General features: G+C 42.6%; 1 protein-coding gene and 1 long non-coding RNA gene across 3 annotated transcripts in view; one reads left to right on the top strand and one right to left on the bottom strand.

Annotated features, from left to right (window-relative positions):
- Positions 1-12,743, top strand: part of Cmc1 (C-X9-C motif containing 1) — a 78,225-nt gene that overhangs the window by 38,665 nt on the left and 26,817 nt on the right. The window lies entirely within an intron of this gene.
- Positions 450-7,389, bottom strand: LOC147002167 (uncharacterized). The gene is made up of 3 exons (XR_015044510.1): positions 7,270-7,389; positions 4,216-4,279; positions 450-539 (listed from the first exon to the last, which is right to left on the bottom strand). It is a non-coding gene; the product is annotated as an uncharacterized LOC147002167 (long non-coding RNA).

Below are 12,743 nucleotides of genomic sequence, written 5' to 3'. Positions count from 1 at the left end.
ACCCATCTCTCTTAACTGCATTGCTTGAAGCTGCCCGTACCTTTGCTTTCCTTTGTGGCTTAACCTATATGTTTACCATACTGCATTTGTCATACTGTGTTCTTACCACTTCGATCTGTTTGCCAGTCTTAACTGGCATGGAAGGGGAGCTGAAACATACCTTCAGACTGTCAGCATGTGCTGGGAGAGTCATAGATCACCGGTACAGTGAGCGTCTTTTCTGTATCTGACGATGCTGGTTAAGAGTTACAGAGAGATGTAGAGTTGTGCTGATGCTCGTGGCTCTGTCTACCAGGGAAGTTTATTAAAGACTCCATCCACTGAATTTTTACTGCGTGTTAGGTTTGTGGGCAGCTGCTGTGTAGCAGGTACCATGATTGTTTGCACAGGCACCTTGAGCTTACTAAGCCACGCCATCAATTGCATAGTGGTGGGAACATGCCCCACATCCAGGTTCTCAGATGGGAGTTAAGAGCCAGCCTTGACACAGTGAGCCCTCCTGGGACGGCTGCAGCGCCAGGTATGGTGTTACCTCTGTTCTGTGAATGGACGCAAGAAAAGTTAATTAGCAGCATTCTTGCCTTGCTTATGAGGCCTAATGTTATACAACTAATTAATTTATATAATAACTGAAAAGAGATAAGGGTGGTCATTGTTCATTGACCTAGTTGTTGCAATCGTAAGCTCAAGCCTCCACTGTCAGCCTTATGGCTTATTGTGATTGGCGTATGTAATTAGACATGGATACCCTTAAATATTGTGGTTTCAGAAGCAAATGACAGCGTTTAATACTTTTAATATTTAGATGAGAATATTAACAAGGGACTCTTGTCTAAGCTGCTGGGTTTAATATTTTGTTGACTTGTTTATTTCTGTGTTTATATGGTTGATACATGTGTCTGTTTATGGGAGGGGTAAGTAAGTACATGGATGTGTAGATTTGTGCGTATGGAAGAAAAGGAGGTGGCTTCTACTTTGGAACTCAGTAAATGGGTAAGACTAGCTGGTCCCAAGTACCAATGACCCAGTGCTAGCATGTGGCAGCATAGCTGGCTTTTTACTATGGATGCTGGGATCCTAACGCAGCTCTTGACGCTTGTTCAGCAAGCTCTTCACTGCCTGTGCTGCCTCCCAGCCATGAATACAATATTCTAAACAAATGATGTGTGCAGCTAATCCTTGAAGATAAATATCTGCGTGGAAAGCCTACATTTGAACTCAGCAGCAGAGAAATGCATGTCTTAAACTTCCCTGCGTTGCCACAGTGAATGAGCATCATTATAAAATATGATACCGCTTTATGCCACTGCTTCATTAACAAGTTTTTATTATCCTGGTACTCCTAAACACCAACTTTTAATTATTTTCTTGTAATAGACTTAAATCCTTTCATCTTCTGAGAAATTAATCCAAAATTAGTTATAGTCTTTAAACAGTGCTGCAGCCTTGTATTTAAAATCTGTTAAAGATCACGCTTTCCTTGTGCTACCTGATGGCCCCCACCGGGATTGCGTTCTTCCCAGGGAGACACAGCCCCCACTTGGAAACTTGGTATTATGACTAAAATATAGTGTAATAAGAAATCTTGTCTATCTGTTCAAAAATGATAGAGAGACTTTTGGTTTCTCCAGAACTCTCAAATATATCAACCAGAATAAAGAGAGCCACTTAAGAGTCATGTTTCTGTGCACACAGTAAGTGCACAGTACGCCTTATTGCTTGGTGGGGAGACAGTTGTCACTGAGGGCTGACCCAGTACAGCACTGGGTGACGTCTGCTCTGCTGGGTCACTGCGTGAAGTGCTATTGTTCACAGCACACACCTGCAGTGCTGATCCTGTGACTCCTGAGGCCAAAGGCTGCAGGTGCTTCATGAAAAGGCTTTCTAACCACAGTTTAATCAAATCTTTAAAATTTAAGAATGTAAGAAGGATTTACTAAAATAACTAATAATGAACATTTATTATATACCAAGCTATGTGTATAATGTAAATGTCCATTTAAATGTGGCTGAAATGGGTTTATTCCTTATTGTTCTGGAGTGCGTAAGAGATACATAGTGTGGCAAGAGATGATTATCAAGTAAATAATTACAATTATGATAAATGCTACGAGTAGTGATGTCATGAGAAAACATAAGTAGCTATTTCTAAATGCCGATAATGCTGAGGATTGAAAATTTTCTTTTCTAAATTTTCTAGAAATGTTTTTACACTTATCAACTTTTTTATTGTAAAAAGGTAGTAAGGGCCAAATATATAATTTAATATTTTTTTAGGACTTAAAAAATATAATGCTGCTTTTAATTCATAGAATTAAATTTGGAAATCGTGTGTGTGTGTGTGTGTATGTGTGTACATGTGCTTAGGCATGCGCATGTTGTCTTGAGACAGGATCTCTCATTGAACCTAGAGTTCATTGATTTAGATGAGCTGTCTGGCCAGTGAGCCCAGGACCCATGCTGTCTCCTCCTCCCCAGAGCGCACTTCTTTGTCAGGCTTTCTCCCGGGTGCTGAGGATTAAACTCTGCTCCTCATATGTATGTAGCACACACGTCACTGACTGAGGCATCTCTCAGTGCCCAAGACTAAGTTTAATAGAATTAAAAAAAAAATCTTGAATGTCTACCAGTTGTAGACATTTTCTTTAATGCCTACCATATATGGGAAATGCCATAAAAGTAAAATAAACATGAAATTGGCTTTTGAATATGTTACAGTCAGGCTGGTAAGATCTAAGCCCGATACCTAACTAGATCTATACCACATGAAATGTGTAACAGTATTCTTAGATATTAGTTTAAGGGAAATAAAAGCCAGAGCAGTTCTGGCATAAGCAGGGTCTGAATAAAATATTTCTAGTGGTTTAGGTAAGGCTAGGGAAGCAGGATAAAAACCATTTCAGACTGGCGGATTCTAGGCTGCAAGGCATTGCGGGCGGGCATGCTGCCTCCAGGAGCCGCCAGGACTGAGCTAAGAGCTGCAGTGAGGCATGGGAAGGCTATGTGTGAGGGCTGACTCAGAGCACTGCTCAAAAAGGCAGAAGGTGGAGTCTTAACAGAAAGCAAGAGCATATGGATTCTCCCTTCTTTTATCCAATCTTCTTCTCTCTATTTGATTTAAAAAACAAAAAACAAAAAAACCAAATAGAATTGGTTTTAAAGACAGTCTTGCTATGTAGCCCAGGGAGGACTTGAACCACACTCCTTGTGACTCAGCTTCCCAAGTGCTCAGATTGCAGGCGTGTACCTCCAAGCTTGGCTTTACACATGATGGAAAGATCAACCTTACAGCAGAATGCTGGACATTGATAACATGTTTTTAAATTTTGGCACTGTGTATTCTTTTAAAGCTAGATTTTGTTGATTAGTAGTGGCAGGCAGTGGTGTTTGTTCTTTTCTCAGATGGAAAGTTTTGGGCTTATGCCCATACATAGATGCATTAGCTACAAGGTAGCACTGCCTGTGATGTGGTCTTTGATTTTCATAGCTATCCTAGGTGTGCATTGTTCTTTATCTTCTCTAAAGACTTGATTTGTCAAGTTTTGTCAGATTTTTAAATGAAGCATTTTACGTTTCTAAATTCTAAGAATTCTTCTAGGTTTAAGAATTGCTAACTGTGGTGGTTTGAAGATGCTCGGCCCAGGAAGTGGCACTATTACTGGGTGTGGCCTTGTTGGAGGAAGTGTGCCACTGTGGGCATGGGCTTTAAGACCCTTGCCCTAGCTGTCTGGAAGTGAGTCTTCTGTCAGCCTTTGGAAAGAGTTGTAGAACTCTCAACTCCAACCACATCATGCCTGCTTGGATGCTTCCATGCATCCTCTGAACCTTTAAGCCAGCCCCAATTAAATGTTGTCCTTATAAGACTTGCCTTGGTCATGGTGTCTGTTCATAGCAGTAAAACCCTAACTAAATAACATTAGCATATAGTCAATAGTTCATAATTCATGATATCACTTTGTGAGGTTTAAGTTACTAACATAGATAGCTACAATTCAGTAATGTTAAACAGATAGGAAGTACCCACTCATTAGTGACTCAGTAGTCTTTTCAAGTACTGACTAGCAGTGCAGTGCAGTGCTGTACTCAAGTGTCCCTTTTAGTAATGTCCCCAAAATGTAGGAGTGGTGCTACAAGAAGACAGCAGGCTTTACATTTGGAAGGCACATTAACATTGGCACTTATACAGCACTCAGGGCACGATAGAGGGAAACTTACTGTCTCATAGGTTTCCATTCTAGCTAGAGTTGTGGGCATCCACAGGTGTCTTGGAACTTGTCCCCTATGGGGAAAGGGGAGGGTGGGATTACACTGTTATTTGAAGTTATTGACCGCTGATTTCTATGTATATAAAATTCCATATTGTCATGCTGCCCTTCCAATTAATATGTTTAAATCTGCATTTTAACAACCATGTATTGTTGATTTTGGTTTATTGCTTGTATTATGTTAATTGGATTCCTAAAAACAAGAGAATCCCACAGGTAAGACTGCGGGTCCCTGCCCCAAGTTGGTTCTAATTGGTATATAAAGTTGCCAGCTGCCAATGGCTGGGCAGGGAGACAGAGGTGGGATTTTGGATCTCCCCAGCAGGGGAACTGGGGGAAGAAGGCTTTAGCACCGCCATGCCTGAGAAGCAGAAGGACCAGGCTTGAGAGCTGCAGAAGGGGAAACATACAACCATGCAAGCGCTCAGGAAGACGGCCCCAGGGAGCCCCACTGAGTGGGACTAGGGTAGCAGAGATGGAATATAGATTTTAGTAAATAATAATTCAGGAGTAGTGGAGGGGAGGCATTAGTGTGGAAGTTTGTGAGTGGCCCAGCCATTGAGCCACATTTTGTGTGTGTGTGTGTGTGTGTGTGTGTGTGTGTGTGAGGTATCTTCGAGGAGAGAAGCCCGGACCCACCGGGTTTCTCCGGGACTGAGCCGGATGGTGAGTGTTGGTGACCTGAGAAGAATCACACCTGGCCAGGAGTCTTGTCGAAGCAGGAATGTTAATGTGGCAGCAATTTGCTTTTATAGACAGGGCAAGGAGGTGGGGATAGAAGTATGGGGTGAGATGACGTATGGGGTGGTGTGAGATGAGCCTGTGGGGTGATCTCAAGGGGCCTATAAGAAATTGATACATCAGCAGTAGCTAGGCAGAGGCAGAGTCATTCAGGTCAGGTCCGTAGGTCCTGCTGAGTCATTCTCAAGCGAATGACAGGTCTCAAAAAAATCAAACCAGGCTTGGGTTTGTCCTCAAGGCCCAAACTAAGGCCAAATAGGGCCCAACATGTGTGTGTGTGTGTGTGTGTGTGTGTGTGTGTGTCTTTCATTGGAGAATCCAGAGCATTGGGAACATGGGTGCCCTGGGCCACCAGGGGGAGATTAGAGTAGCCAACTACAGCAACAGTGTATAAAATGAATGGTCATGTTTGATTGAACTTTTTCATCCCTTTGAGGCTTCACCATAACCAAGTTCAGTTTTAATGACAGTTGTGCTAAACAACAACAACAACTACAACCAAACCCTGAACCTCTGTTATTTGATGCCTTTCCACAATTCAACTATCTGTACTAGCAAAGGCTTAGGAATCTGATGTGACTTGGTTAAAGTATTCCACATCTTCCTACAGGATTTCCAGGTCATCCCGCACACTGGGTCAAGTTCCTTTTGACATTGTGAACCTCACCCTGTGTTTATTAAGAAGAGTTTTTCTGGTTCGGCTGTTTCATGTGATGTTGTCTAAGCTCCAAGGTCTTCAGCCATTCCTCCCTCCCTGGCTTCTGTCAGCTTGTTCTATGGTTCTATGATTTACCAGACTTTATCTTTTTCTTTTTCTTTCCTTCTCTCTGCACCCCCGCCACCCTCCCAACACCCACACCCACACCCACACACACACACACACACACACACACACACACACACACAGGGTTTCTGTGTGTAACAGAGCCCTGGCTGTCCTGGACTTGCTTTGTAAACCAGGCTGGCCTCGAACTCCCAGAAGACATCCATCTGTGTACTGTGTGCTAGGAATAATGATAAAAGAGCTTCCTCCGCCCATCAGTATTCAGAGTGTCAGCATTGCTCCCTCACTGGTGGATAGTCAGCAGACTTCTCGATTCTTTGAAGGAAGAACTCTAGTCTGCGTTATGTTTGGGTAGCTCAGGTAGGGTTAATTGCGATTGGAATTGGATTCCTCACCCTTTTTCCCTATAAATTTTAACATGTTATTTAATGAATGTAAAATTATGCAAAGCATTTATATTAAATAGACTTGTTAAGTCTATCTTTCCTATCTGGCACCCGAGTCACACTGAGTGTTAATACTCAAATATCCCTTTGTGATGTGTTCTCAGGAATAGGCTTGTGTGCCATGTTCCTCATTCATCAGTTCTCTGTTAAAGAATGTGTTCCTTGTATATATCTTCACTAGTGTATAGGGCATACCCATTTTTTCTTTCCATTTCCTTTTTGTTCTAAAGGACAGGGTCCAGGATGTAAGGAAGTAGGTCATGGTATCTATAAACTGGTGAGAAACCAAGTATATTATGAAGTAGAAAGTGGAGCTTCATTGCCCTCTAGGGGTTCAGCTTTAACATAGCCCGTGTGAAAAGAGGAGGAGAGAGATATGCTGCACAGAGGGGCACTGTCATTATCTGTGGACTGTGACTGGTTAACACTAAAGCCTAGCTTACGTAATTATTACAAGTGAAATCACACCTAATACTTAGTAATATTTTAATTAAATGTCAGCATTCCTAAACAAACCAGAATTTTCAAGAAAAATTTGATGACCAACCTATCATGTAGTGTTTTTAATGTACTGTCCATATCCTGTAAGAGTCTGAGGAGTAAGGGTTGTAAGGCTGGGGCCGGGGTGTCATCAGGAATGTGCCGGTTGGTTTCAGCTATTCTCACGGGTGTTTCTTCTCTCTCCTGTGGGCTCTGTCTACAGTTGCAGAGTTTGGAAAGGGAAGCAATTTGTTTTTCCATTATTGAAAGTATTAGCTAAACTTTGGCTGTGTAAGCGGCACATACTGAGTTTGTATGCAGATATGTTGTTAATGTTTTGAATATTTAAGCACATGTCTATACTGGATGTGAAAATTCATGTGGTTATTAACATTTGGAAAAGAGTTTTTTTGCGTTAATTTGTATGTATTTAAATTTCTAATCCCTGCAAGGAGCCTAGAAAGCTGTACAGTGGGTTTTTACTGTTACCAATTATGAGCTGTGATATCAAGTATCTTAATAAGTAGTATATAGTATTGCAATATAAAAATACCTTTACTTTCTCTCCGACCTGTCCTGCAGGATGGGCAGGGCTGGTGCTGTCTGCATCCCCTGCCCCTTTTCTTCCATCACCGTAAGATGAACATATGGTATTAAGAGTTTACTTGGGAAATTGTAGATCTTTTCAAGGATCTAATTGAAAATAATTTTAAGTTTTATAATTAGTAGTAAAAAGAAATCTTGAGCCACAGATGCCGTGTCCTGAATAAATCTTAGAATATTGAAACAAGGAATCTAAACATTTAATCATGACTAAGAGGAAAAATTAAACTTTAGCTGACTGCCGGGACAAGTAGCTTTGTGTTAAAGGAGTTGCAATGAATATTCTTACATGCTAAATCTATAAGGCCATGTCTTTCTGATGACTAGAGTGCATGTTCCAGCTTTTAAAGGACTAGCCTACATTCAATCCCCAACAGGGGTTTTGGTTTTTTATCCCAGCTTTACAGTTTCCAAGTTTTAAGTGTGCATGCTCACATCCTTCTATGGATGTGATAAGATTCTGTCTAGAAGTCCTAACTGTGATTATAGGTTATAAGCTATAGCAAGCTATGGTCACACATAATATGGACTGCTTGAGTGAAGGGCTTTCTCAGAGAACATTGGCTTAGGAAAGTCTGTTTCAGACCATGATGTTTTTAATCTCTCTATTTTCTTAAAATTGTTGACAAGTGCCCTTTATTCACTGAAATATTTAAGCCACTTCTAATTTTTATATTCTTTGAGGTGGCTTTACTTTTTTGTTTTTCAGTTTAAACAGATATAGTCTATAGCATAGTTAACTGTACATTTAAGTTTTTAAAATACAAAACTTGGAGTGCTCTAAGCATCATTAAAGAATATTTTAATGTTTTTGTGCTTACTTAAGGAATAGTACTAGCCTCAATCATGAAAATATTATGAAACCCATTGGTAAGCTTGGTGAATATGTCTGTTTTAATTGTGTATTTTAATTTTGAACAGTACCGATTGACTGGCTAACACTGACATTATTTTTTGAAACCATAAACGTATTGCTTGCCCCACCATCAATATAGTATTTTTGATCCATCTTGCTTGCTTTCCATTAGCACCGTTTTAAAAACATCTCTGAGCTAACCACACTCCTAAGATTGCCAACTGAATTCTTGTCATAGTTTTATGGCACAAAATTGGAAATGAAACAGTTTTATCCTACAAAACAGTTGTAGAGTGCTTGCTATCGCTGACCTTGAGCAGAAGTGTGTGCTCCCTAGGTTCTCATGGCCGTTGCTCTGCGAACTCCGAGCCTGGGTGGGAAGGATCTGTTTACTCCACGGTTGCCGGCAACATTCATTCCTCAGCTCTGGTCAGTTACGATTTATTCCATGTAGGAGTATATGCCACCCAAAGCTGTTGGCTGAGAGAGAACATGTACAAAGAGACAGACATAGCCTTTCCTAGCATCCTCATGGAAGTGGCGACATAGTCCTGGGTTAGACGCCAGTAAGGAGAGTTCACACATCCTCTCTCCTCTCTGGGAGGCGCGGCACAGGCGCTGGGCCCTGGGGAGCTGCCCAGAGGCCGTTTGCCTTCGCAGCTGCCGGCCATACCCTGCTTTGTTTTCTTCCCTGCTTACAGAAGTTGTCTTGACTCATTTTTATAAAATGTCTCACTTGAATCTTACCCGTGGCTACGCTTCCCTTTTGTGTTTCTGCTGCATTGTTAGCACTGCAAGGGACTGATTTTGGCTTTCAGTCTCCTCTCTTATCTTTTTCATCTGTTCCTTGAAGGATAGTTTTCCTGAATTTATGCATCTAATAAGTTCTTATCCAGTGTGACAGCCGAGATGCTCCTCTTCTCCTAAGGCATCTTTGCAGAGTGGTCCTGCTGCTTCTGAAGCAGCTCGCGTGATGCTCTTTAACATTTGCCACCTTTTCTGGTCTGTCCTCCCCTGTGGGCTGTTGTGAGGGCTCTGGTGCACTGAGTACTTTCTTGAAGCCTAGGGGGCATAGGGGCAGGGGACAGCACAGTGTTCTGTTTAATAGCCTTTAGGGAAGACTTTTCTTTCCCCATGAGGTTATGTTTGGCTTATCCTCTCTAAGGAAGTGTGGAGCCCTGAAAAATGACCCCCCCCCATGGTTTTGCTGAGCCTGCCGAAGTCTTCCGGAGGTGCGTAGAAAAGCTCTTGTATGCAGTGCATTCCTTGTATTTGTTTCCTTCTGTTGAGTTTTGAGATTCCCTGATACCTGCCCTTAGTGCTTTGTTGAGAATGAGGAGGATATTAATGCATTTCTTAAAGGCACATAGCCTAGGAAGTGGAATGGAGGCCGAGGTCTGTTCTGTCTTCTCTGCCCAGAATCTGCCTCTGATACTGCTCTTTGAGGTTTGTGACATGTGGCTCTCCACTTAGTATGTGGCAGCCAGCCAATTTTTATTGTTTAAAAAGGTCTTTTTTGTTGTGTTTCTTGTTTTTTTAATTAAACACTGAGGAAAACTTTATGCATTTAGTATTTTGCAGTTTTTACTCAGATTTATCTTCATAATCTTTTGCTTGACCTGTTCGGTTAGCACACAGACTGTCTTTTCTCCATCTGGAAGATTCTCTTTCTCTTCTGGTCTCCTCTGGAACTCTGTTGCTAGTTAGAGCTTTCTGAGATATGCAGCCCAGTGACACTCACCACCATGTGTAGGATCGAGCCTGAACTCACATTAAAGTCACACATCAGTAAGATTCCTCTCCTGGCTGAATAATGTCTCTCTTCCTGTGCATGCCCTGTGAGGTTTGCAAGGCCTGCATTGTCCACTGTGGACTCCCCAAGATGTGGCCGATGCTGAGGTCGCCAGCTGCTGAAGGTTTCATCATTCCCTGAGTCAGGCGTATCGAGTGACACTTTAGTTATTTGCACAGTCCTTGCGAAGGTGCACTTTATACCCCCCAGGATTATTTTGAGTCTCAAGTGAGTCTTCACCATGGTCTTCTCTGTGCCAGTTGTGCACGTAGTGGTGTCCTCCAGGACTCTGATGCAAATCAGTAACTCTGAGGGGAGAGGCCGCAGCCGGCTCACGCTTGCATCTCTTGGTTTCATGTAGGTCATTTTCTTCTGCTTGTCTCAGCACCGTGGGATTGAGGTCAGGACACGTTTGGTCACACGGTGGGTGGGCACTTCAGTGCTTGGCACTGAAGAGAGGCCTTTCCTTCAAAGGAGCTGCGAGTAGACGGTCTGCTTTGTGAGAGAGGACAATGCCGGTGGAAAGTTTCTCAAGAAACATTATCCTCACATGGATTTAAAGGAAGAGCTGTGAAGAGAAGACAGATGACGAATGTGGGCATGCTATGTTTGAGGGCGTCGGTTGAGAGGGTTGGAGTTAGGCGGCCTTCAAAGAAACATGGCTTTGGGTGTTAGATTCTAGGCTTGCAATCAAAATTCCTTTACTGTGTCTTTTGAAAGTACCCTTTCTTAGTCAGGAGCTGGTGGCACAACCTTTAACCCCAGTACTTGTGAGGCAGAGGCGGGAGAATCTCTGAGTTCAAAGCCAGCCTGCTCTTCAGAGTGAGTTCCAGTACATCCAGGGCTACACAGAGAAACCCTGCCTTGAGAAATCCTGCCCAACCTAGTAACCAACCAACCTAGTAACCAACCAACCTAGTAACCAACCAACCTAGCAACCAACCAACCTAGTAACCAACCAACCTAGCAACCAACCAACCAACTGAATAAGTAAATGAATGCACGTCTGTAGCTTCAGAGCCTTATGCAGTCTTAGCACGGTGGTGCTGTGGTTACAGAGAGCACGCTCTTCCCCGCTGGGTGCGTCTCTGCTTTGTTAGCTTACAGAATAGTGAGTGCCATGTGCCATGGTTCAGGGTGGCTCGTCCTTTCTGTTACACAGAATAAGTCCCTGTCTGTCAACAGTGTAGGGCAAACATGTTATTATCTCTCACTTCTTGTACTAGGCACAGTTGGAGAACGTTGTAATAAGGATTTACAAATAAGAGGAAGAACATGGAACAGTGTCCTGGTGCCTTTGTGGCAGATGGGCTGTGGGGCACCTATTTGAGATTTTAGAAGTCTAGCTGCTAGGTTAGGTATGGAGACTGCCTGCGTACAGTGTCGTGAACAAGGGATGACTCCAGAAGCCTTATCGCTGGGTATTCAGGAGTGCCGAGTGACTGCCAGAGCCCTAAAGTCTGAAAACATGACAAGCTGAATTTGCAAGACATTTGAAGGTGTGCCATGGTTAAGAATTTACAGTGAAACCACTGCCTACAGTGGTGTAGGAGATCTTCTCTTCTCTTCTCTTCTCTTCTCTTCTCTTCTCTTCTCTTCTCTTCTCTTCTCTTCTCTTCGCTTCTCTTCTCTTCCTTGCTTCCTCCCCCCCCCTCTTTCTTCCTAGATTTATTTATTTATTTTATGCATGTGAGTACACTGTAGCTGTCTTCAGACACACTAGAAGAGGGCATCGGATCCCATTACAGGTGGTTGTGAGCCACTATGTGGTTGCTGGGAATTGAACTCAGAACTTCTGAAAGAGCAGCCAGTGCTCTTTAACTGCTGAGCCATCTCTCCAGCCCTGAAAGCTTTCCCTTTTTATAGGACCGTGAAACTGTGCCTTTATAAGCTGGTGCAGAGCGACTCTAGGGAACTGCCGAGTGGGCTCACCTCACGGCCACGTTCTGTTTTCTGAGGCCCCGTGCTCTGTCACAGGGTTCTGCTCATGAGTCCCTCATTTATAGCTCCAATAACTTTGTCTTCTACACAGTCTATCTACAGACACTCCTGGCAGGTATAGTGGTACCTATCGGTTGATGTTCCCATCATAAACCCGAATTTGTTGTATTCTTTGCACATAGAATTGTGCTTATATTTTTCTGGGCTAAAAGTTGGATTAGATGTCTTATGTGTATTTTGACTCCTAAGATCATACAAAACATTCTTTCTGATATACTCAATAGCAGAAAATATTTAGTGTTTACAGTAGTTTTGGCACTCAGTGTTTGAACCAGATTTTTAAATTTGTTCTGTCCTGGAAGTAGACACTTGCAGAGAAATGTAGATGTTTAAAGCAATGGTAGTACTCAGACTGGCACCATTTAGAGTCCGAATCTGTTAAATCTACTGGGAATATCCCAGGAATGTTTCCCAGGCTCAGTCTTACCCCCTACACTGAAGACGAAAGACTGAGTAACATGTAAGGGAAACAGCCACGAGCACCGTCCTGTTCATAAAGTAGGTGTGCTGCTTACCTACCAAACACATCTCTAGGGGCTGGACGTCACAGGACGTATGGTGCCTCAGCAGATAGGCCGGTTCCTGAAGGAGTTTTTAAAAACAGAGACAGGTTAAAAGTGTAACAGAAGGACTGTGTAGACACTGAGTACTGTAAATTAGGACTTAATGTGCTTTTAAGTTCATAAGTACAAGGAAAAATTTAAATTGCAAGAAGAAATGAATGGAAATGTACACAAGTTAAAGGCAACATACAACAGGATTCCAGGAGACCCAC

This window comes from Mus caroli, unplaced genomic scaffold, assembly GCF_978045245.1.
Source record: "Mus caroli unplaced genomic scaffold, Mus_caroli_1 scaffold_11, whole genome shotgun sequence".
Taxonomy (NCBI): domain Eukaryota; kingdom Metazoa; phylum Chordata; class Mammalia; order Rodentia; family Muridae; genus Mus; species Mus caroli.
The sequence above is the reverse complement of the archived record's forward strand: the minus strand, read 5'-3'. Positions and strand labels throughout refer to the sequence as shown.